Here is a 25812-nt window from a genome sequence, read left to right as displayed (position 1 = left end):
TAGCATATTCAATTGATAATTATTCCAATTAATCCTGTTAGATGCACTGAGTTTTAATTCCTCTTCTCTTTAAGACTTGTCCTACATGGATTATTTATTATAAATTTTAATTATTATAAAAGAAAAAATATTTTTATAAATTTTCTTATTTTTTTCTTGCTCAGAGAATATTAATCTTTTGACTGGAGAAAAAATATTTTGATGTCCTTATTGAAAATAATCCATAATAGGAAACTGTTAAGATGGTTTATTATCCTATTGGTCTATTTTTATTTTTATTTCTGAAAATACTTAGCTCTTAACTTACTAAAAAAAATGAATAACTCAATTATAATGAAATTTCAGGTTCTGGTTATTTAAACCACAAAAAATCATGGATACCTATAGGTCAGAATATTTTAATAAAATATCTGACAGTAACATTACTTATTAGACAAAGAATTCATTTTAATTCAAGATTTGAACTTTTATGTTATTGATTTGTTTTATCTCTCACAGAATTATTTCACTGCACTGTTAAGTGGAGAAAATTGGTATGGTCTTATAAATAGATCATTAAACACATTGTATGAATGTAATGGCAATAAAGATCATCCAAAATTAAATACTTAGTGACTTGACTTAATAATCCTTATTCATTATTTCTACAAAATGTCTACAAGAAACTGCAGAGGCCAACCATTTAAAATTTGCATAATGACAAAGATCAGGTATAGTTGCCAAAATATAATTTCTAATTATGATGCCAAAGTTTTTACTAAATAGTTTCAAAAGAATGAATCCATTCACATACTCTACTCTCTACATATATATACATTTATAAATACATACACATATGCTGTCCCCTGAGGTTTTTATAGGGTGATTTCAGCTACCTTTCCCCATGTCCATATAACCAAAATTATAAGTATGCTTCAAGTCTTGCTTAAAAATCAAATGCCATTTACTTTCTGAAACCTCCCTGGTCTTCTAAACATCATTCCAATAAATAAATACTAAAAACTACCTAAGGATAGCCTTTAAAGAAATGTTCAGAGCTATCTGATGAAAAATATTAAGAGAAGAAAAAGATTGAATAAACTGAGACTTAAAACGCTATTGAATGTGAAGACAATGTTGATGAGATAACATTTTTGAATTAATGAAATTGTTATGCCCAAGTTTTCATGTCCAAGAGACCACCAAGGAGCCAACACTGATGCAACCACACGAGGGTTTATTTGACAAGCTTAAGCTCGAGCTCAAGTATACCTGACACAGCAGAGTAGGGACTTGTACCCCAAACCAGAGTATAGTCAGAGTTCTTAAAGGCAGAGTGGGAGTGGACTCGGCAGTAGATAATTGGGCCACGACTGCTGGCTCAGCAGTAGGTGAGGACAAAGGGGATTTCAGAAGGGCTATCAGGGTAAAAAAAAAAAAAAAAAAAAAAAAAAAAAAACTGTCAGGATATTGGAGGCCTGGTTATTATCAAGTCAAGGCCGTTTCTCCCTCTGATGAGGCACTAACATGATGATAATTGGGAGTTTCCTGGTGGCATGTTACATTTCTCCTATCAAGCGTTCTTGTTAGCGAGATTTAGGTTTAACTTTGTTTCCATTTTCTTCTGCCTCAGCCTCCTTCAGTTTTATGGAGGGGAGGGCGACCTTAGGGCTTGAGGAACTGAGTTACTTGTAAATCTCTAGGACATTTGTAAACCAAGGGAGACTCCTGTCTTGCAGGATTGTGATCTCTGCAAGTTAACTATTTGTTTTTCTTGGCCTCCACATTTTCCCCTCTCAGAGAAAACTAAGGAAGGACCCAATCATGGGTCCTGGCTGGTCTCAGTAACAAGGTCCAGTGGTTGGTATTGCTGTCTGAGTACCATGAGTTGAACTGCACTGACTCTGTCTTTGACAAAAGTAACATTATTGGGGTATGTGAGAGTATAAGTAACATTATTGGGGTACGTGAGAGTGGCACAGTCTCAGTTTTAGGGATTGTCCTTGTCTGACTGGCTCTTCCATTCTGGAATAAAGTCCTTGAGAATGGCATGTGGGTCAGCTGGCCGGACGTCAGTGGACCCAGGGAGTAATCCCGTCGACCTTGAGAGCAGTGGGCGTGGTCAGGATCACGATGTAGGGTCCCTTCCAGCGAGGCTCCAAGTTATTCATTTGGCGACAGCGCATCCCAACCTAGTCACTGGGTTGGTAAGGATGTGGTTCTAGCTCCATCTCCATCTCAGTGTGGGCAGTTAAGATCCCTGCGTGGGCTAGACTGTAATGCCTGCAGTGACTGGAGTACAGACTGATCAGTCATCATTAAGGAGGAGGGCCTGATACCCTAGTTAATTTACTTGCATTCTTGGCCAGGAAGGCTGTGGCAGAAATTATGTGGAGGCAAGCCTCTACTGGATCTAGTTTCTTGCTAAGATATGCTACTGGCCTTTGCCAAGGCCCCAGAGTCTGAGTCAAAACTTCTTTGGCCACCCCTGTCTTTTCATCCACATACAAGTAGAAGGGCTTGGCAACGTCTGGGATGGCCAATGCTTGGGCACTCAATAAGGCTGTTTGTAATTCTCAAAATGCTTCTTATCTCTAGGGCTGACTGACTGACAAAAGCAAGATCATCTAAACAAGCTATCATGCAAATTCTCTGAAGTTTACCTCAAGTTGTCTAGCTTAGGTAAACAAGCATTTAAAAACAATCAAATCTAGAATTTAACAGCCATAAATGTGTGTTACTGAACATAATTTTTCTCTCTAAAATAATCCTCATTTCCAGAGATAGCCAAATTAGGACTGATTTATTTGAAAAGCAAGTCCAGTTTTAACAAACTTTGCCTAATTATTTACATAAGTTCAGCAAGAACAGTGAGTGATCATATAGATCTTTTAGAATCTGTTCTGCTGGAACTCCTTATAAGGAATCTCTAGGATGGCCAGAAGCCAAGCCACATACTTGCCATCAGACATGCCTGAAATACCTGTCGATTTGGGTGAATTCCTCTTCCTGAGGACCCCAAAGTATCCTGAGGTTCCTGCACCTGCCAGGAGGTGACATTCTTTACTCCTCTGATGAGGCTGCTTGGAACTCTGTAAGCAAGATATCAGGCCAACAGTTCCAAGGGGCTTTATGGCTCCAGGTTTCATAAAGTCAACCTTAGTTCCTTAAATATGTCTGATCATATATGAGTCTTTGCATGTCATATCTGAGTCTATGCATGTCTTTCTCAAATATGACATTCCAGTCAAAGCCTTGGTAAAATAATCCATGTTTCCAATGGTGTCCTGTTACAAGGAGAACAGATTCTTATTGAACTTATGCAAATGACTAATTGCTGTGGAAGAAAGAATACTTGCTGAGACTTTTGGTTTCAGAGGGTTCAGATAGAGATAAAAGTTGAATGCCTTGATTTGTTTACAAATGAGTACTTTTATATCTCTGTAAGTTACAGATAACTTAAGAAAAAGTTTCCCTAGTCTGCGGGAGAGAACACCACAGAACCAGATTGTTTAAAATAAGATATAACATCAAAAGACATCAGTTCATCTAGTCCCATATTACAAATTCTAGTTTAGTCCGAATGCAGCTTTTATTTCTGTAAATTCTTACCCATTTCAGTTCCAGGATTTTAATATATCAAAGACCTGTATTTGTCCTGAAAGTCTCCCATATGAATTTCCTTTAAGGCAGAATTTTTCTTACAACAGAATTAAAACAATTACAAACGACAAAAACTCAGAATAGACATGGTTAAATATCAAGTGATGACACTTATCAAAACATTAAACTCTAGGAAATGTATAGAACCTCTAGAGTAGTTATAGCATTTACCCAAATGTAACACAAAATTTATTTTTGGTTTAGCAGTACTTACTGAGTAACTTAGTATACCAAGGAAAACTTTTATGAGTCAAAGAGATCTCATTTACAATTTAAATCTTGTCTACAATTGCTAAAACCTTAGAAAGTTTTAAAACACATGTCTAAATATAATTAGGGATGTTAAACACCTGATAAAACAAAACATAGAAACTGGGTTTTCTGGGCAGGCAAAAAAAAAAAATCATAACTTTTTTTTTTAACCTAAGAAAACTTTTCCCTTTTAAACAGAAAAAAAAAAAAAAAAACAGCTTTTTATGCCAGTGTCTTTCCTTTTTTTTTTTTTTTATTCTTAAGCATGCAGTCTTAAGATAGTGGGTTTACTAGGTTTCCCTCCCATTGTGAATGATGTCGCAGACAAAGAGAGGGGGATATTTCAGATGTTTTCCTGCTCGCATCCCTTGCAGGAACTTAGGAGTGTCTTAACTAAGGTCTGTTCATATAAGCCCTGGACCAGGCCACTCCGTGGAGTAGATGACCGTTATGCCATATCATGCCCTGCAAGACTCAGGATGCAGCCCACTCAGACTTCATAGCTGAAGTGGGGGAGCCATACAGAGAGATTCACACAGTCAGGTACTCTTCAGATTCAAACAGGTTGGACACTCCCCTCTGGGTATCCCTGGCTAATGGGAGGTGATCAGTCTCCCCTGCCATTCTTTTCTTATTTAAAGAGGATCAGGCATCTTGTCTCTTTTCTGAAGATTTCCCTTCACAAACCTTCTACAACTTCCCTTTGCATTCAAATTTTGTCCCAAGCCATTTTCTTTCAAACAACTGGTTCATTCAAAAGAAGACAAAATTATCTTCTATTAGCTTCAACAAAATGTACTCCCATTCCTTAAATCTTTTTTACATATCTTCTACTTTTCTACATACAGAATTGCTTTCTTTATTTCCATCAGTCTTGTAGTTAGCAGAATTTTGTACTCTTAGAAATACCTTTAGTTATTAACCAATTATCAGCTGTTAACCAATTGTGAATGGTTATAACAGAATTATTTAGATGCCAATTCATGAATCAGTTAAGCACAAACCATGCTTACCAAGAGATTTAAATATTCTTATTTTCTTTGCTGTAAGAAGTCAAAAGCACAAACCTACATCCAGTACTCCATCCAGTACTCAATTCTTTAGCACTTTATCCTATTTAGAAAAGACCTAGATGTCCAACAAATTTAATTCCATTTGTCATCCAAGCAAAACTTTAAACTTTCAGCTTACCAAAGACTTTGAAAGCTATCTCAGCAATTATCCACTAAAATTTTGAGACAGACAATTAACCATCATTTGAGCCATCTCTTTGCTAACAAATTTTAATAAATAACATGAGCTTATTTGACCTTCTGTAAACTTTGACTGAAGTTTCATGTTTACTATTAATAGCTTAAAAGACATGTATATCTTAATTAAGCCAACAAACTTAACTTAGTTCAAATACTGATTTATATTCCACCTAGGCCCACTCCACTTTTAATGTTTACCTGAGACATGGGTGGGAAGGTCTGGAGTGGGGGGTGTTAGGTCCAGAGGGTGCCCTTCTTGCTCCTTGACAGTGAAGAGAGAAGGAGCCGTGGTGCAGGAAGCACCAAGGATGGTCTAGAGGCCAGTTATGCAGGCCCCATGCATGTTGGTGCAGAAATAGAAGGGGGGAGACAGAAGAACAAAATGCTGCCAGAAGGAAGAGAAAAGATTCCCAGCTTTAGAGCTCCTTAACTCCAACAGAGGAGAAGACACCATGCTTTCCCACCAGCAAGGGGGAAAGAGGTTAGGCAGTCCATGTCGGGTCAGAGAAAACAGGGAACTTCCCCCAAAACAAAGGGAGTTTTGGCAACTGCTTGGGAATATTCCTTAAAGTCTCTATCTCGAGTTAGACCAACCCCAGTTGGCTCCAGTTATAGCCATTAACATAAGAAATGAGTAAGGGAGAAGCCCCACATCTATTAGGAGGAATGGAGAGATGAAAGTCAGAGTCCCTTACTCTCTGCTTGCCTCATTTCTTCAAAAACAACAACAATGCAGCAGACAACAAAAAAACAGGACAAAGACAACCGCAGACCCAGTGGTCCTCCCAGGGCCATCCAACATTAAAGGATGGCCATTCAGACATGCAGAAAGTCTGAAATTTTCCCTTTCGTAAGTCTGTGCTCAGGTTATGAGTTCTTTCCCTAATGTCTGAGAAGTGTTCAATCATCAGAGAAAGAGGAGTTGTCTGTGTCTGTCCCATCATATCCTTAGTCCACCACAATACAAATACACTTACAACAACAATTAACAAGAACACACTCACAAAGACAAACGATTCGGCGTGGCCGCAAAGACAAAACTGGAAGGAAGTTAAGGGAGAATCCCACCGTAACAGCAGCTGGCTCTCGACCTCGTCCTCCGGCTCCAACTGCAAAGGCAGTCGAGCCTCCAGACACGGGCCCAACCACAACAGCAGCTGAGCCTCCAGATGAGGACCTTGTCCTCTGGGCCCAACCACAACAGCAGCCGAGCCTCCAGACAGGGGCAAAGGGACGTCTCCCAAGACCCCCCTGGTCAATGGCTTGCCACTCTTCCACTTGAGCCAATGTGGACTCCAGATACTCAGATTGGAATTCTTATAGGTAAAAAAAAAAAAAAAAAAAAAAAAAATGCAGAGTGGAGCTCTCAAAGTACGCGTGCAAATAGATGAAAATGAGTGCACTCACCAGCCAGTGCAAGACCCTTTGGGTTGGGGTCCTGGGCATCTTTCAGATCCCAGACGAGCCCCCAAATGTTATGCCCAAGTTTTTGGGAGCCAACACTGATGCAATCACACGAGGGTTTATTTGACAAGCTTAAGCTTGGGCCAAGTATACCTGACACAGCAGAGTAGGGACTTGGACCCCAAACCAGAGTACAGTCATAGTTTCTAAAGGTAGAGTGGGAGTGGACTCGGCAGTAGATAATTGGGCCACGACAGCTGGCTCAGCAGTAGGTGAGGACAAAGGGGATGTTCAGAAGGGCTATCAGGGTAAAAAAAAAAAAAAAAAAAAAGCTGTCAGGATATTGGAGGCCTGGTTATTATCAAGTCAAGGCCGTTTCTCCCTCTGATGAGGCACTAACATGATGACAATTGGGAGTTTCCTGGTGGAATGTTACATTTCTCCTATCAAGCGTTCTTGTTAGCGAGATTTAGGTTTAACTTTGTTTCCATTTTCTTCTGCCTCAGCCTCCTTCAGTTTTATGGAGGGGAGGGCGATGTTAGGGCTTGAGGAACTTGAGTTACTTGTAAATCTCTAGGACATTTGTAAACCAAGGGAGACTCCTGTCTTGCAGGATTTTGATCTCTGCAAGTTAACTATTTGTTTTTCTTGGCCTCCACAAAATAACTCAGTTATATTTATGTCACGGCTGACGCGACATGACCAGGGTTGAGAGGGCAAGAGGATGGTGAGATGAAAAGGAGACACAAAGAAATGGGGACAGGACAGGAGGGGCAAAGTGGATGATGTCCAAGCAGTGCCAATTTTATTCAAGGCTGTGAGACATTATAGAGCTAACAGAAACCATTATAAGGAAGTATCTATTTTTAGCTGATTACTAAAGAATTTGCAACATGCACAGAAAACCCTTCAAGCTCTCCCATTATCTATTTCCAAGGACTAATAGCAGACCCTTCGATGCCAGTGACCTCTTTCTTCAGATAACTCTTAAACCAGGTGCACTATCTTCAAAGTGGCTTAAGACATAGTTTATGGCCCGTGCAAGGACAACACAATCCCACAATGGTTTAATGAGCAGGGCTGTTTTGCCCATTTCAAATAAGCACATGTAGGCAACCATGTCAGCAAGTCTTGGGATCCATAGTTCAGGCCCTTTCTCAAGCGCTGCTCAACTTTTCCAACCACAGGTCTATTAGCCCCTGGGCTTCAAGGAGGCGTGAGTTGGGCCTGGTTTGGTCTCTTGACTCTATCCCAGTCCGAGGCTGCCTACATAATTAAATTTCTATTTCTTTACCATTTGTTCAAGTGCATTTTAATGAGAAAAGATCATATATTTCTTCTGGAATATGTAATGTAGGAAATCACTAAAAAGTTGAAATGAAAACTGAATATATATTTTAATATTGAAATGACATTGTATACTATGCTATAATGATTAAAAGAAAATGGTAATCTTACCAAAATTACATAGCCTATTTAACATGAGCCAATAGATAACCAAGAAAAGACCCCTGTCTACTAAGATTTTATGTTGGCTACAATTTACTTTGATGGAGTAATGATATTTCATTCTTATAAATGGTACAGCAACTATTATTATTTCTTAGAAAAGAATAAAGTACATCTCTACCTCATAGCATATACCAAAATAACCTTCAAATGCATTGAATATTGAAATGCAAAATGTAACCCTAAATAATGGTCTGAAATAAATATAAGTAAATAATACATTAAGTTGTGATAAGCTAGACATGACACAAGTATGTTTATATACATGTGTGGAAGAGGGAGGACTATAGAGTGACTCCTAGTCAATCTGAGGCTTTTCTTTTGGGGTTGATAAGAACCAGAATAAAGTAGCAGTTGTATAGCATTATGACTATCCTAAAATAAGTACACTAATTAAATAAAAAAACTGAATTGCACTCTTTAAAAAGGTGAACTTTATATATATGAATTATATCTTAATAAATCTGCTATTAGAGAGAGAAGAATAAAAAATATCAAAAATTTTAGAATTTTATAAATATAAAATTTACTTGGGCCAATTTGGAAATAACCATTATGGGGTGCCTGAGTGGTTCAGTCACTTAAGTGTCTACCTTGGGCTCAGGTCATGATCCCAGAGTCCTGGGATTGAGCCTCACATCAAGCTCCCTTCTCAGCCATGAGCCTGCTTCTCCCTCTCCTCTGTCACTTCCCCTGCTTGTGCTCTCACTCTCTTTCTCTCTCAAATAAATAAATAAAATCTTTTAAAAAATAAAAAGTAACATTAAAAAGTATTTTAAATATGTGTAGTAAGCTTTATAATGGGTCTCCCAAAGATGTAATAGATGACCCAGTCTCTGGAAACTGTGAACATGGTGTTATATAATAAAACAGAATTAAAGTTGCAGGTCGAGAGGTGCTTGGATGGCTCAGTGGGGTAAAGCCTCTGCCTCCGGCTTGGGTCATGATCCCGGAGTCCTGGGATTGAGCCCCATGTTGGGCTTTCTGCCATGGGGAGCCTGCTTCCTCCTCTTTCTCTCTGCCTGCCTCTCTGCCTACTTGTGATCTCTGTCAAATAAATAAATAAAATCTTAAAAAAAAAATAAAGTTGCAGGTTGAATTAATTATGCTAATTATCTGATCTCAGAGAATTACTCTGAATTCTCCAGGCAGGGCCAATGTTATCACAATGATAACTTGACTTTAGTCCAGTGAGAACCATTTCACTTCTGATGTCCTAGAGAAGATAGGACATCATAATAGACATTAAAGATAACAAATTTGTGCTACTTTAGACCACTAAATTTTGTAGTGATTTATTATAATAGCAAGCTAATACAATGAGCATACCATATGTGAATAACTCTTAATTCAGTAATTTATCACACAGAATATAAATATTTACAAATATTTAAAATTTAAAGGGAATCAGTGGTACTCAGAATAATGAAAAATATTTAATAACAATTTCAAAACATTTAAATAACAACATTTAACATTTAAATAACAATTTCAAAAAACAATACTCAAAAACTGGTTAAATACAATAGGTTATGTTAATGGAATAAAATATATAGACATTAAAATATGTCACAGAAGAAAATTTAATGACACAAAAATTTATTGTATATTATAATATTAAAATGACCAGTTGCAAATGAGTAAAGCATAATTGCTCTTAGTAATGGTTATAAAAGGACATATATAAAAATAGCAACTACTTCTGGTTGGCTTGAATTAGATTCAATATGTTTTAATCCAGTATTTCTAAAATTTTTTGTAATTTTATAATTTTCTAAAATGGATACATACTTGTCTAATTAGAAGCTCCCAACTTCTAATGCACTAAATGTCAAAATGGTACCTTAACTCAGCTTTAAATAACTTTATTTGTCATATTATTTTCTCTATTTATTCCTAATTAGGCATCTTAGTTTTTTTAGTTGTAACATGTACAACCCTATCTACTGAAACCATATAATCAATATCTTGTAATAGAGTCAGGTTATAGCCGATAATCAAGATAGGTTCTTTAAATACTACTGAAAGAAGAGGATGCACTAGTAAACAATCGAAGAAATTTAGTTTTCTAAATACAGTTTACACTGATGCATATTATTTGTCATATTCTGTGAAAATTAAAAGTATTAATACAATATATTCCCTGTTGGTCAATATATGCTTCAATGAACATGGAAGTACAGATAACTCTTTAAAACACTGATTTCAGGCACCTGGGTGGCTCAGTGGGTTAAGCCGCTGCCTTCGGCTCAGGTCATGATCTCAGGGTCCTGGGATCGAGTCCCGCATCGGGCTCTCTGCTCAGCAGGAAGCCTGCTTCCCTCTCTCTCTCTCTGCCTGCCTCTCCGTCTACTTGTGATTTCTCTCTGTCAAATAAATAAATAAAATCTTTAAAAAAAAAAAACACTGATTTCATACACTTTGGATATGTACAGAGTAATGGAATTCTGGATCAAATGGCAGTTCTATTTTCAATCTTTTGAGGAACCTCCATATTGTTTTCCATAGTGACTACACCAGTTTGCATTCCCACCAACAGTGTGAAATGTTCCCTTTTCTCCAAACCCTCACCAACACTTATTACCACTTGTCGTTTTGACAATAGTCATTCTAAGAGGTGATATCTTATTGTGGTTTTGATTTATATTTCTTTAATGATTACTGATGTTGGACATCTTTTTAGGTGCCTGTTAGCCATTTGTATATCATTTTTGGGGAAAAAAAATCTGTTCATGTCTTTTGCCCATTTTTAAAATATTTTATTTATTTATTTGGTAGAGAGATAGAGAGCCAGAGAGCATAAGCAGAGGGAATGGCAGAGGGAGAGGAAGAAGCAGGATCCCCACTGAGCAGGAAACTTGAGGCAGGGCTCAATCCCAGGCCCCTGGGATCATGACCTGAGCTGAAGGCAGATGCTTAACCATCTGAGCCACCCAGGCACACTGGCTTTTGCCCACTTTTAATTGGATTATTATTATTATTATTATTTGCCATTGAGTTGTATAAGTTTCTTATATACTTTATCATTTCTTTTGCTGTGCAAAAGCTTTTTATTTTGATATAGTCCCAGTTGTTTATTTTTGCTTTTATTGCCCATGCTTTTGATGTCATATCTAAGACATCATTGCCAAGACTGTTATGGGACTTTTGCCTTATGTTGTCTTTTAGGAGTTTTTGTTTTGTTTTAGGAGTTTTTAGTCACATGTCTTATATTTAAGTCTTTAATTTTTCTGAGTTAATTTTTGTGAGTGGTGTAGGAGTCCAATTTCATTCTTTCGCATGTGGATATGCAGTTTTCACAAAACCATTTATTGAGCAGACTGTCCTTTCCCCATTGTGTATTATTTGGCACTCTTGTCAAAGATTAATTTACTAATTTATTGATTTATTTATTGGCTTTCTATTTGTCCCATTGATACGTCTGTTTGTTTTTATGTCAGTTTAACACTGTTTTGATAATATAGTTTTGTAATTCGTGATGTTATTTCAAGTAATATCATGATAATAGGTTTTGAAATTAGGAAGTGTGATATCACCAGCTTTATTCTTTCTTAAGATTGTTTAGGCTATTTGACATCTTTGGTGGTTCCATAATAATTTGGGGATAATTTTTTCTATTTCTTTAAAAAATGTGAGTGGGATTATGGTCAGAATTGTATTAAATCTGCAGATAATTTTGTATAGTATAACATTTTAACAATATCAAATCTTCCAATCTATGAACATGGAACATCTTTACATTTATTTGTGTCTTCAATTGCTTTCATTGATTTCCTAAAGTTTTCAGTGTACAGATCTTTCATCTCATTGGTTAAATTTATCCCTGAGTATTTTGTTATTTTGATGCTATTGTAAATAGAATTGTTTTCTTAATGTCTTTTCTACATAGTTCATTGTTATTGTATAAGAACACAACCAATTGTTGTAGGTTGATTTTGTATCCTGCAACTTTACTGAATTCATTTATTAGTTCTAATAAGTTTTTGTTTTGGTGGACAAGTTAGGGATATATATATTCATGTTATCTATAAATAGAGACTATTTAATTTCTTCTTTTCTGATTTGCATGCCTTTTATTTATTTTTCTTGTCTAATTGCTGTCACTAGGATTTCCAGTGTTATGTTGAATAGTAGTGGTAAGAATGGACACTCTTGTCTTTTTTCCTGATCTTAGAGGAAAACTTTTCAGCGTTTACCATTGAATATATTGTTAACTGCTTGGTATTATGTGCATTACATCCCTCTGTACATAATTTATTGTGAGTTTTTATCATGAAAGGATATTAAATTTGTCAAATGCTTTTTGTGGATCTATTGAGATAATCATATGACTATTGTCCTTGATTCTAATAATGTAGTATGTCACATTAATTAATATTCATAGGTTGAACTATCCTTGCATCTCAGGGATAAATCCCACCTGATCATAGCATATGATCCTTTTACTGTGCTATTGAATTTGTTTTTCTAGTATTTTGTTGAGGATTGTTACGTCTATGTTCATCATGGTTTGGAGTTTATAATTTTCTTTTCTTGTAGTGTCCTTATCTGACTTTGGTATAAGAGTAATGCTAGCCCTGTTAAACAAATTTGGAAATGTTCCCTCCCTTCAATTTTTAGGAAGAGTTAGAAAGAACTGGCATTACTGGTCCTGGGATTTTCTTTGTTTAGAAGTTTAAGATTACCAATTCATTCTCCTTACTCATTATTTGTTGGTTCAGATCTTCTATTTCTTCAAGATTTCGTCTTAGTAGGGTGTTTTGTTTTGTTTGTTTGTTTTTACCATATTACTATACTAAATATAATTCACTTTCACTAATATATTTCATGCTCATTCTAAAGCACAGAATTATCTTTTTAAGAAACTTTTTAAAGATACCAGCATTCTATTCGTCCCAATCTATGTGCTCAATTTTATCCAAGTGGTCTCCCTACACTGCTTAAATATCTCCTTTCTATTTAAAACATTGAAATTCTAGTCAACTGCTAAGTTCAAAAAAGAAAAAAATAGTACATTGTCTTCCTCATTTATCATTTCTTGCTATCTATGTCCCAGTTTGGATTTTCATTGCTTATCCCATTACATTTACCTAAATGTTATGTATCCATGGTGGTTGATTTTGTATGTCAGCTGGAAAGATTAAAGTTTGTGTCAAGTATGTCTTGGGTAGCATTTCTGGTTGAGCTTAGCATTTGAACCCATCGACCCAGTAAGGTAGATTATCCTTCTCAGTAGGGGAGAAAGAGAGGGCATTAATAGTTGAGCTTCTCATAAAACGTAGATATAATTTGTTTGTCTCTCTGTCCCCATTATCTAGCAAAATGTGGCCAGATGACAATGCATAATAAATAATTATAAGACCTTTTATTAAACTAGTTGAAAATGTTTATGTGTAAGAGACCCTATCATAATTAAAAACTATAGAAGAATACTTAACCAAACTAGGCATGAGTCTTTGGTCAAAACTTCATGCGATAACAACCAAGAAAAACCAAGCCTTATTGAGTGCTGTGAAGTGTGTAAACCTGGTGATTCACAGACCTGTACCCCTGGGGATAAAAATATATGTTTATAAAAAATAAAAAATTAAAAAAAAAAAAAAACCAACTGAGATAGACATAACAGTTCGCAGGTTAAAAATGCTCTTTATTCTGGAGGAGTCTTTGTGAAATTCTCTTTAAGAAAAGACTAATTTAATAGGTGTTGTCTAATCCCTCAGTATATTAGAATCATGAAAATAGGAGGCTGAGATTGACTGGTATCTAGAGACATAAGAGTACTAAGAAGTGACAGCCTAGAAGCCTGGAAAAGCACACTGCTCAGGGACAATTTATAGAAAGATAAAATAGTCCTATAAACCTTAATAGCTCCTGGGACTGTCACTGTATTAACATGGCACAATCCAATAATAGATGTTTGTATTTGATGATGAGACTTCAAAACAAGATAAATTATACTTTAGGAAAAATGACAACTTGAGGGCAAGCATTTAAATCCTCTCTTCCCAAATACTGGTAGAGACAAAGGAGTATGTTAAAATGGATACATTCTCAGAGTAATTTTTAAAAACTAAGTGATGATTCCACATACAGAATCTGCTTTAAGCAGTTTCTTTTAGTCTTAGATTCAATAAGACCAAAAAGAAAATATTAAAATGATTCCTGGCCTCCAACTGTGATTGATATGGTGTTTCTGTGTGGTGTGAGATCAATAGAGGAGACTATGGTAGGGCTCCATTACAATCATTAATTTCAGAGGTCAGGGTAAGCCAAAGGGCAAATTGAGATCTCTCATGTTGAATCTCTTTTCTCTGCTCTAAAGTCAGTAGCAATGGAAAACCCAAAGACAAATCTAGCCATGTCAAATAGAATGAGGCTGATTTCTCTGTGGCTGTAAGTTTAATAATAATAATAATAAAAATAGTCTCATTGTAAGTGGGGTATAAAATCCACACCAAACAAATAAAGAAGAAAAAGGGAAAAAAAATACGGAAATCTGATTCAAGTGTTTCAAGGAACAAAGGAAAACACTGCAGAGAAAAACGTCCCCACTGGATATCCTTACAGACTTAGCTCACCTCCCACACTTCACTCAATATGAATAGAAATTTTGAGATCAAATACCAAGATATGGCATAAATATCAGTCACAGAGAAACTATGAAAAGCTTATTCCTTTTAAAGTCAATCCATCAATAAATAATCTCAAAATTTAAGGAATGCTTAATACTACATTTCTTAGACATCTAGTATATGGAAATAACTTGCATCCAGTTGATTATTTAGACACTGAGCCATTCTTTTTCTATGTTTCCCCAATTTCAAATGTGGAGTGGAGGATAATTATTGCTGAATTACATCAAATGAGTTCATGTTAACCTTCTTTCAAAGTCTCCATTATGTTTGCTTCCCATTAACACATCATGGCAACATCGTATATCTTATACGTACGATGTTTAAATATCCCTGCTGGAAAAAAAGTCATATGTTAAAAAATATATACCCCATCAATTTGATATGTTCCTGTGTTGGCATAAAAAACAAAACTGGCATCTCACTGGTGCTTCAAACAGTCACAGATGGCTTCTAAAACAACACTGTGTGTTTTCATTTGGGGATTCCATTGTTTAGATCACTTTTATGAATAATTAAAAATAAATCTGTGATGCCAGTAATTATAATAACCCATACCTGGCTTTGCAACAGAAGACAGTGACTCCAGCTCCCTAAAAGGATATAAATTTAACCATGTAATCGATGGGAGCGCTAGGAAATACCCTCATCTTTCCTATAAACTCCAAAGAAAGTAGCAATTTTGTATAATATGTTTAATGAATTGTTTTACATAATTCATTCTCATCAGATGTTCTAATTTATATTCATTTTCACAGCTTCTGAAATTTACATATGTGATGAAGAATTATTTGGGGAAATGTAGGAATCTTTTAACAATCATGTAGAGCAATTTGTATTATCAGGGAAAAAAGCCCCCAAAAAATCTAAAGCTAAAAAAAGTAGTTGTGAAAAAATATAGGGCTAAATATTTGCAAGGAGCTCAATCTGCAACAATGTAGCTATATCCACAGAAACTGTCCTTTATGAGCATTTCTCTAAATTCTTGCTTTAGTTTAGGTGACAAGATGGAATAATGTGTTTTAATTCAAATACAACTTCCACTCAAAAAAATGAATTGAGTTTTATTCCATATTATACAGACTGGCATTACAACCTTAAGAAAAAAACAACACTTTTATTATAAACCACAAGGATTTTTAAATGAGAATTGTAACAGCCATTAAAAAATAAATAATTAAATAAAGCGTCGCATTATAGTAGCTTTTTATTGTGAACACAGAATTAATAGTGAAGAGAAAGCTACCGGTGAAAATGATATGGTACAAATTAGAATGGAAAGACTCTGATAATTAACAAATGTAAAGCTATTATACATCATAATAATTTGTATTGACCTTTATTTCAAAGGGAGTCATGGAAGGAAAGCTTCACTACAAATTAGCAGGCCTGTGTTATGTCCAAACTCAATCACTACTGACTCTAATCTTAGATGATCAATACATCTGAGCTTCAGTTTTCCCATTTGTAAAATTAAAGTTGCACTGGATAACTTCTAAATTCTCTTCCTGTATTCTGTTTTTGTGATTTAAAGTCTTACCTCTCCAATGAGTTACTCTCAATTCCTTCCAAAAACTTCCTTTTATAGTCCTTTTATATATCTAAAATCATTAGTGTATTGCTACAGATGCAACCTAGGTTCTCTGTAATTGTCTGCTAAAGGTGAACTCTTGTATTCTATATTCAAATATTTAAGCAACAAAGAACAGCAAATAATGCATCATACTTGAAGGAAAGAGTAAATTATCATAATTGAATCAATAGTGGCATTTTAATGCATTTATGATACATTTATTTTAAGGTGTTAACTTCGTAACCAAAGAATATATGATACTAGTAAAAGAATTATAATCATAAATGTTTCTATAAATTAAGTATTTCAGTAAATTTTTCACATTTGTAATCTCTTTTATTCCATAGCACAAGTGGTAAACAAAGAAGAAGTTAAGCTGTGGAAGTTAGGAAACAAAATGCATGGTTGAATCCTGGTTTCATCGTTTTTCATATGTGACCTCCTTATGTGCTTCAACTGCCCTTTTTTCAATAGCTTATTAGAAAAGGTAGATACAATAATGCCTCTACCATATTATTTTAGAGAGCTTCAAAGAGGAAAAATTTTAATTGCTATTACTGGTGCCATTTACTAGATCTAAATAAATTCTAGCTGTTTTTACTATGATTATGTTTTTCTTGTGAGATTTGATTCCCTCTAATTTAAAACATTTAATTTTACAGAATACTTTAAATTCCTTGAAAGTGAGGATTATAATTTTTTTCACTTTCCACCCTTTGCTCATAATGTAATGGTAGAGATTAAATGGGCAAATAAACAGTGTTAATAAGCTGCTAATAAGTAGTTTTAAAGAGATTGGATTAATACATGATCTGCTGCTACTAATTTTAGTTTTTGTTTTGTTTTGTTTTGTTTTGTTTTGTTTTCTTATGTGTGATATGGCATTTGGGACATTTAGATATTGTGTCAAATTCGTCACAATAGCACTTACCATATACTATTGTATAACACCATATAGCATACCATATACCAGTGCGCTTGGCACAAAACAAGTATATCTCCTCAAGCACAAGAAAACAAGTGCCTGTTAGGTCTAGAACTGACAGAGAGGAAGCCCAACGAGCCAGTCTGCCAGCCACTATCAGATGAATAAGCTGACAAGGCAAATCTGCCTTCATTCAGTATAGTCTCATCTCAAAAATTTTGCTTGCGACTGAATTGTTGAAGACTTAACCCCAATGTATTTGTATTTAAAGATGGTACCTTAAGGAGGTAATTAGAGTTAGATAAAGTTGTTAATGTGGGGTTCTTATGAAAGCTTTATAAAGTTATGTAAAGTATATGCTTTATCCTTTATCCTTTATGATAGCTTCTTATAAAGCTATATAAAGGAATAGCTTTATAAGAAGAGAATTGCTCTCTTTCCACCATGTGAGGATACAGTGAGAAGGTGGCCATCTACAAGCCAATGAGGGAGTCCTTACCAAAATCAAATGATCTGACCCCTTGATCTTGGACATCCCAGCTTCCAGAACCAATAAATATCTGTTGTGTAAGCCATCTAGTCTATGGTATTTTGTCATAGCAAACTAATACAGGCTTAAGCTTTTAACTGGGGAAAGTAAATAGAAGTGCAGAGTCAGGGAGGCTGGGATAAGGCAGTCGTTGGTGAATAGCCCATTGAGAATGGAAGTAAGGCTCAGAAGATGGGAGGTACAGAGTGTATTTGTACAGAGACCAGAGGTACAGAATGTATTTGACAGAGACCATAAAATTGTCTGAACAATTTTATGGTCTCTGTCAAATACATCAGGGTTTAAACAGCATTTGGGTCACTTATATATTGTTTCCAATTCGGGAGTTAAATAAAATCTATTGTGACACAAATTTAAATGATATCCAATATCAGGACCCAAGCTACAAGAGTAATTGGAATTCACTTCTCTGTTCTCACTCAATAACCCGTTCCAGTTCTAAGTTTCTGATGGTGATGGAGGTGAGAGAAAGTAGGAATATGCTGAGATTGTTCCTGGGCCAGAAATTTTTACTTAGTTATTTCAAATGCAATTTTCCCAAAGTAGAATTTTAACTGAGCATTTATTTTTAGCATAATAACCTCCCTTAAGTACGTCAAACCCCGAGACGCCACTGAAAAGGGTTTTGAAAAAGTAGCATCTAGTAAAACTTTTTAATAGGTCGCAGCTTCATAGAGCATGATTACTTTATATGATACAAATTGTCAATTCTTTCGAAATGATTGCAATTGGTGTAAAATCTCAAGCAACAATAGTAATTTTTCTACCTATGCACAATATTTCATTACTACCACAAAATGCATTTGAGCCCTGCTGCCAGGCTTGAAAAAAAGATCCACTTAGGAATATTAAGGAATAGATCTTTAGAATTGAGTCACTGGGAATTACACTGAGATGTTAAGGGATAGACTCAAGTTTCAAACGCAAGTGTCATGACAAAACTCTAATTTTTATTTAGTATGTTATCTTATTTTTTTTTTTATTAAGGAGGAAGCAGGCTCCCTGCTGAGCAGAGAGCCAATGAGGGGCTCGATCCCAGGACCCTGAGATCATGACCTGAGCCAAAGGCAGAGTCTTTAACCCACTGAGCCACCCAGGTGCCCTAGTATGTTATCTTGAAGCAAAATGAAATACATAAAATTTCTTAAATATGTATGTTTTAAACATTTTATCATAAATTCCAAGAAATTAATTAGCATAAATATGCCACAGAGATAAATGTCTTACCAAAATAGTTACATTTAACATTGTAAGATAGGAGTGCATTATTCTTTAGAGTCACTTAGTAAAATACCCTGTTTGATTTGTAATATGAATTGTAAAAGTAGGCAAAACTCCACGGGTATAATAATCAACATTGTTAAGATGTTAAGAGTCCCAAATTTCACCTTCAGGTTTCATGCAAAAGAAATCTTGATTTTGTAGAAATCGATAAACTGATTCTGACATTCATATTGAACTTTTTTTTTAAAAATGTAGACTTAGAACAACTTTGAGGATAAAAGCAAATTTAGAAGATTAATTTCACCTTACTTCAAGATGAATTAAAAAGCTTGTTAACAATATTGTATGGTCTTAAATAATAGTTATATAAATAGATTAACAGAGCAAAGATAAATATATGTGCTTAATCAATTTTAAATGAATTCAAAGGAAATTCAGTAGATAATTGACCAACTTTTCAATAAATTGTGCTGAAATAATGAGACAGAAAAAGTGAACTTGAATTCATACCTCATAACATATATAAAAATTAATTTAAAATGGATCAGAGGTACAAATATAAAACCAAAACTATAAACCTATTGAAAAAGTTATAGGAGAAAGTCTTTGTAAACTTGAATTAGACAGAGATATCCTAGCTACAATTCCAAAAGCACTATCCATAAAGGAACAAATGATTAAACTGGACTTCATCAAAATAAGAATCCTGTTCTTCAAATGACACTGTTAGTAGAATGACAAACAAGCCACAGACTGGGAGAAAATATTTGCAAATCATGTGTCTGATAAAAAATATTTGCATCCAAAATATAAAAATAACTTTCAATCACAATAATAAGAAAATAAGAAAACAAATTAAAACTTTTTTAAATAGACAAAATTTAAAAATAGACAAAAATTGAATAGAATGAGAGGAGAAAAAAAATCTGGACTGAAAATTATTTTCCCTAGTAATTTTGAGGCATTGTTCTGCAGTCTTTTTGCATCCTGAGTTGATGTTTAGGAGTCTGATGCTATTTTGAGTTCACTTTCCTTTATGTAATATATTAGGGTTTTTTTTAAGTTTTCTCTAAACATGTTTAAGTCTTCTTTTCAATTGTGATTCTGGCATTTCACAATAGTGTACTTGTTGTAAAATATTTTTGCTAATTTTCAATGAAATATATATTTAAAAATATAATATATATTTTTAAAGCAAAATTTTGACTATTTTAAAAGTAAACCTAAATGAATACTTTTTCCTTTGAGTAAAAAAAGATTTATTAAACATCAACAAAAGAAAAAATCATTAAGGAAAAGACTGCTATTTTATATATACATATATACTTTTTTTTTCTTAAATAAGAACTTCTGGTCATAAAAAATGTAAATGGAGAAATATTAACCTGGGAAAGACATTTCTATAAATAAAATAGGCAAAGATCAATATCTTAAATATATAATACCCCTACAATTCAGTAAAAAAAGGAAGATAAATAACACAAGAGAAAACTGGGCAAAAATATGAAGATGAAATCTGGTTAATCATGTAATAAATTTACATTATGAGCTTAACACTTGAGAAGACACATAATGAATTAGTCTCTTTCTACTGTGGGTGATCTATTGCATGGATATTTTATACCCTAGGGACATTCCATTTCAATTTGCAGAGAAATCTACTTTAATCTTTCACATTACATAGATAGGGGTAGAGGGGCGAGGAAGCATCTTTGCAGCTAACACTCTAAGAATAGGTCACATGAAGAGGATACAAAGTCCCATATATTGTGTTTAAAATTTAATTTATGTCAGTTTTCTTGCTTAGTCTTTTGAGAAATCTCTGTAATCCCTTTATGAATAAGAGAACCAGATCTCATATTTACTTTTCTGCATTTTCCTAATGATGACTTTATCCATTTTTATTAATTTTTCATCTTAGTTTTATTGGATTATTTAATACTTCATTTTACCATACTCTTGAAATGAATATTAAGAATCTTATTTTTTGTAAATTACCTTGTGCCCATTATTTTGGTTGTACTTCGTCTCATAATTTTAGATAAATTGTCTTATTCACATATTATACTCTCTATGTGGAGATTTTTTTAAAGATTTTATTTATTTACTTGTTTAATAGAGAGACAGAGAGAGAGGGAATACAAACAGGGGAAGTGGGAGAGGGAGAAGCAGGCCTCCTGCCAAGCAGGGAGCACAATGTGGGGCTCGATCCCAGGATCCTGGGATCATAATCCGAGCTGAGGGCAGACACTTAATAATGGAGCCACCCAGGTGTCCCTACATGCAGATTTTATTTCTACTTTGACAAAGAATTTGAGAGCATATTTTACTATACAATTTGGACGAATGCATTTTTTCTCAAATTATTTGGAAATTATAAATTTTATTTTTATTCTACTCTGATGAACCTAAAATAAAGATTTTTGAGATTCATGTTCTTTATCAGAATCTTAAGACTATAACATTATATGATGATTATTGTACTTTATTGTTCTTTGGGGAAATATATTTTGCAGGTTTATTTATCCTTTTATATTCCCATTTCCAGTATTTTTGATGAACAAAATTTTTTAATCTGGATGGCTATTTATGACATTATATGTTCTCTCTTTTTAAAAAAACTTGATATATGTATTATTTTCATAACTATATTAACATAAATTATTTAGGTAATGTTTCTGATTTTACTACTTACTATACTTTCTTTTATACTGTATCTTACTGATAATCTCATTCATTTTGCTGACATCAAGAAACACTTAAAGATACTTGGAGGGCTTAGTAGTTCAGAAATTCCTGTTCTTTAGTCTTTTGCAAAAATTATAAACTGGCCTTATTTTTTTTTAATCTATTCGTGAACTTGTTTTCTTAAAACACTGCAAATGTTTTTCATTATTTTATGACATAATGCTGTAGAATAATTACAACATTAATTAATTTTGTTTAATCCTATAGTATTGCAGATTTTTTTGTTGTTGTTCCATTCACAACAGTCGAGAAATTTGACTATGATATTTAGTTGTGGGAGTCTTCTAATCAATTTTGTTTAGAATCAAAATGTATATTTTTGGTTTTTTCTTGCAATGACATTATTTAACTAGATAATATTTGCTTTGCTTTCTCAGAATGACTCTATTTGATATCTATCTGTTAATATTGAAAATTCTTATTTTGTTTTGCTATTTACACATTTTTTTAAAAAAATATGTTTTGGTTTTTGTTCAAGATTTGGGTCTGAGTTGCCTGGGTGCCTCAGTGGGTTAAGCCTCTGCCTTCAGCTCAGGTCATGATCTCAGGGTCCTGGGCTAGAGCCCTGCATCAGGCTCTCTGCACAGCAGGAAGCCTGCTTCCTCCTCTCTCTACTTGCCTACTACACTTCCTACTTGTGATTTCTCTCCCTGTGTCAAATAAATAAATAAAGTCTTTAAAATATAAAAATAAAAAAATATTTTAGAAGATTTGGGTTTGGGATAATTTTAGTTTATAGATATTGCAGACCTGTGTTTAGAGTATTTAGTCCTAGAGAAAGGCAACAAGAAAAAGCTGATATCTGTGATATTTCTCTTTTTTTAAAAGATTTTATTTATTTATTTGACAGAAAGAGAGAGACAGTGAGAGAGGGAATACAAGCAGGGGAAGCGGGAGAGACAGAAGCAGGTTTCCCACAGAGCAGGAACCCAATATGGGGTTCAATCCCAGAATACTAGGATCATAACCTGAGCCAAAGTCAGACGCTTAATGACTGAGCCACCCAGGTGCCCCTTCTGTGATATTTTTAAACCATGAGTTGGCAAACTATGGCCTGTGGGCAGGCAAAAATCGCATATCACATGTTTTTCAAATAAAGTGTTACTGGAACACAGACATCCTATTTATTTGTATATTGGTCTGTGTGTTCTTTTGGACTACCACAACAGAGTCGAGTAGTTGCAATACAGCCTAGGATGTGGACCCAAAAAGTTGAAAATAGTTACTATTTGTTTTTTACAGAAAAAGTTGCCAACTCCTGATTTAGAATTTAAGTCCATTTGCCTATGTATTAGAATGGGACTACTGAAAGAGTAAGTGGTACAGTAGGAACTTCATTACTATACAAAACATTTCTTCTGCCTTAGTGATAGAAGTCCCAATTTCATAAGAATATAAATGTTGAAAAATATGATAGCTTCCCCTGGAAGCCAGCCACAGCAATGTCTTCAACTTTATTCAACATGGCATCTGCAGCAAATTGGGACTTTGAAAATACCCTGCATCCAAGCATAGATTACCCTGTCATCTAAATCTGAGTATTCCTCTCCTCCTACTCCCACATCCAGAACTCTGGGCCAAGTACTTGGAGAATATGGCTCACTAGTTTACCCAGAGAACACTTGAAAGAAGAGAGAAGATATTTAGGAGTTGGAATTTTCCAATTTCTTTGGTATCTGGAGAGGCATGAATTTCCATGATGTCTGCTTATATGTTTCCACAAAAAAAAAAAAAAAGTATAATTAACCATTGAAAATAAAGATCCAATCACAGTGAATAGAATGTGATTTACTGGACTCAATGCGATGGCATATACCAAATAGGAACATTGCCACATATAAAATAGGAAACTTTCTACATCATATATGCCTCTTATGGGTTATTATGTGAACTAAAATTATTCAACAAATTTGAATACACCATATACTCTAGATCCCATGATAGGTGTTGGGAATACAAATAAGATATAATCCCTGCTTTAAATAGCTTCCTGTTTGTTACTATACAATAAATAATTACTATATGGTATACATAATACTAAGAATTATAATATAGTGATATATGTTATGAGAGCATTTAGAAGGGGCATATAATTCAGGTAGAATCCAGCAGAACATGTTTTTATAGTACAGATAAAATTTAAACTGAGTCCTGACGTGAATTGGAATCAGGAGCAAGGAAGATATTCTATGCCATTGAAGCAGCATGTGAGACATTGTGTAGGTCAGAAATATGATTTTCTTTTATAGCTGAACAAATATGCACTTGAAAGTGTGAGGCACCTAAGTGGCTCAGTTTGTTAAGCCACTGCCTTTGGCTCAGGTCATGGTCCCAGAGTCCCAGGATCAAGTCCCACATCAGGCTCCGGGCTCAGCAGGGAGTCTGCTTCTCTCTCTGACCCTCTCCCCTCTCATGCTCTCTCTCTCTCTCAAATAAATAAATCAGTAAATAAATAAATAAGTTATATATATATATATATATATATATATATGTATTTTTTTAAGTGTGAGAGGGGAATAGATGGCAGATTAAGTGTTTTCAGCCATTATACTCCCAGAAAACATAAATTTTGACAATTATCCATATACTAATATAAGTTTGTGGGAATCCAGGAGTCGAGAGGAGAAGTTCCAGCACACCATTTAGAGCAACAGTCCAAGAATAGATATACTGAAGAAATTAAGAAGAACAGTTTTACTTTACCTACATTACCTCTCCCCCAAGGCAACATAATTCAGTGCCAAGACTCCTTTGTCTGTGACTTATCTTATGTAAAAAGTGAAAACATAGTGAGTGAGTTCCTGGCATTTCCCACTGTGTAGGATGCTCCCTAAGAGGCCCACTTCTTTTTTTTTTTTTTTTTTTTTTTTTTTTTAAACTCTCCCAGAATACTGAGAAGATCAACAAGGTAAACAGCTGGGAGAGACTGGGATCAAGGAAGGGAGGTGAGGACTTCCACAACAAAAAGTACTCCCAACTCAGCAAATTGCCATGGACCTTATTAACATCCTCATGAACTCTATCTGGATTCCTACCCACAAGCTATATGGAATATTTCATCTAACCCTCCAAATGGCCCATAGGTAACCCCAAACATTCCACATATCTTACCCTTGCCACTTCCCATGGCCAGCTTCTTGCATATGTCCCTATGAAATGGTATTAAACTAGAAATAATAAGAGGAAACTGGAAAAATCACTAATACATAGAAATTAAACAATACTGTTGAACAACCAGTGGGTCAAAGAAGAAATCAAAAAAGAAATCAGAAAATATCTTGAGACAAATGAAAGCAGGAACACAGCATCTTAAAACTTGTGAGATGCTGTTAAAGGGAATTTTATAGCAGTAAATGTCTACATTAAAAAGAAAGAAGGATCTCAGCTAAACTCTTAAAATTATATCTTAAGGAACTGAAAAAGGAACACATAAACACAAAATTTGTAGAAGAAAGATATGACAAATATAAGAGCAAAAATTAATGAAGTAGAAACCAGAGAACAATATAAAAGATAAAAGAAAAAAACACACACACACCTAAGAGTTAGGTTTTTTTTTTTTTAAGATAAATAAAATTGACAAAGCTTTAGCTAGACTAAATGGAGAAAAGAGGAGTCAAATAAATAAAATCAGAAACGAAAAAGGAAATTTTACAAGTGATAGCACAGAAATACAAAGGGTTATAAGATACCACGATGAACAAATACACACCAAAATTCAGATAACCTAGAAATGGTAAATGTCTAGAAACATAAGCCTCCCAAGAGTGAATCATAATGAAATAGAAAATCTGGACAGAACAAAAATGAGTAAGGAGATTGAATCAGGAGTCAAAAACCTCCCAACAAAGAAACAGTCCAAGACTGTTGAATTGTTGAAGGCTTCACTGTTGAATTCTGCCAAACATTTAATAAAGAATTTCTATTGATTCTTCTTGAATACTTACAAAAATTTGAAGAAAAGAGAACACTTTCAAACTCATTTTATGAGGACCACGATTACTCTGGTACCAACATCAGACAAGAATACTACAAGAAAAGAAAATTACAAACCAATATCCCTGATGAAAATAATATAAAAATCCTCAAAAAAAAATAGT

Source organism: Mustela nigripes, chromosome 7 (assembly GCF_022355385.1).
Source record: "Mustela nigripes isolate SB6536 chromosome 7, MUSNIG.SB6536, whole genome shotgun sequence".
Taxonomy (NCBI): domain Eukaryota; kingdom Metazoa; phylum Chordata; class Mammalia; order Carnivora; family Mustelidae; genus Mustela; species Mustela nigripes.
Note: the sequence above shows the minus strand (reverse complement) of the source record.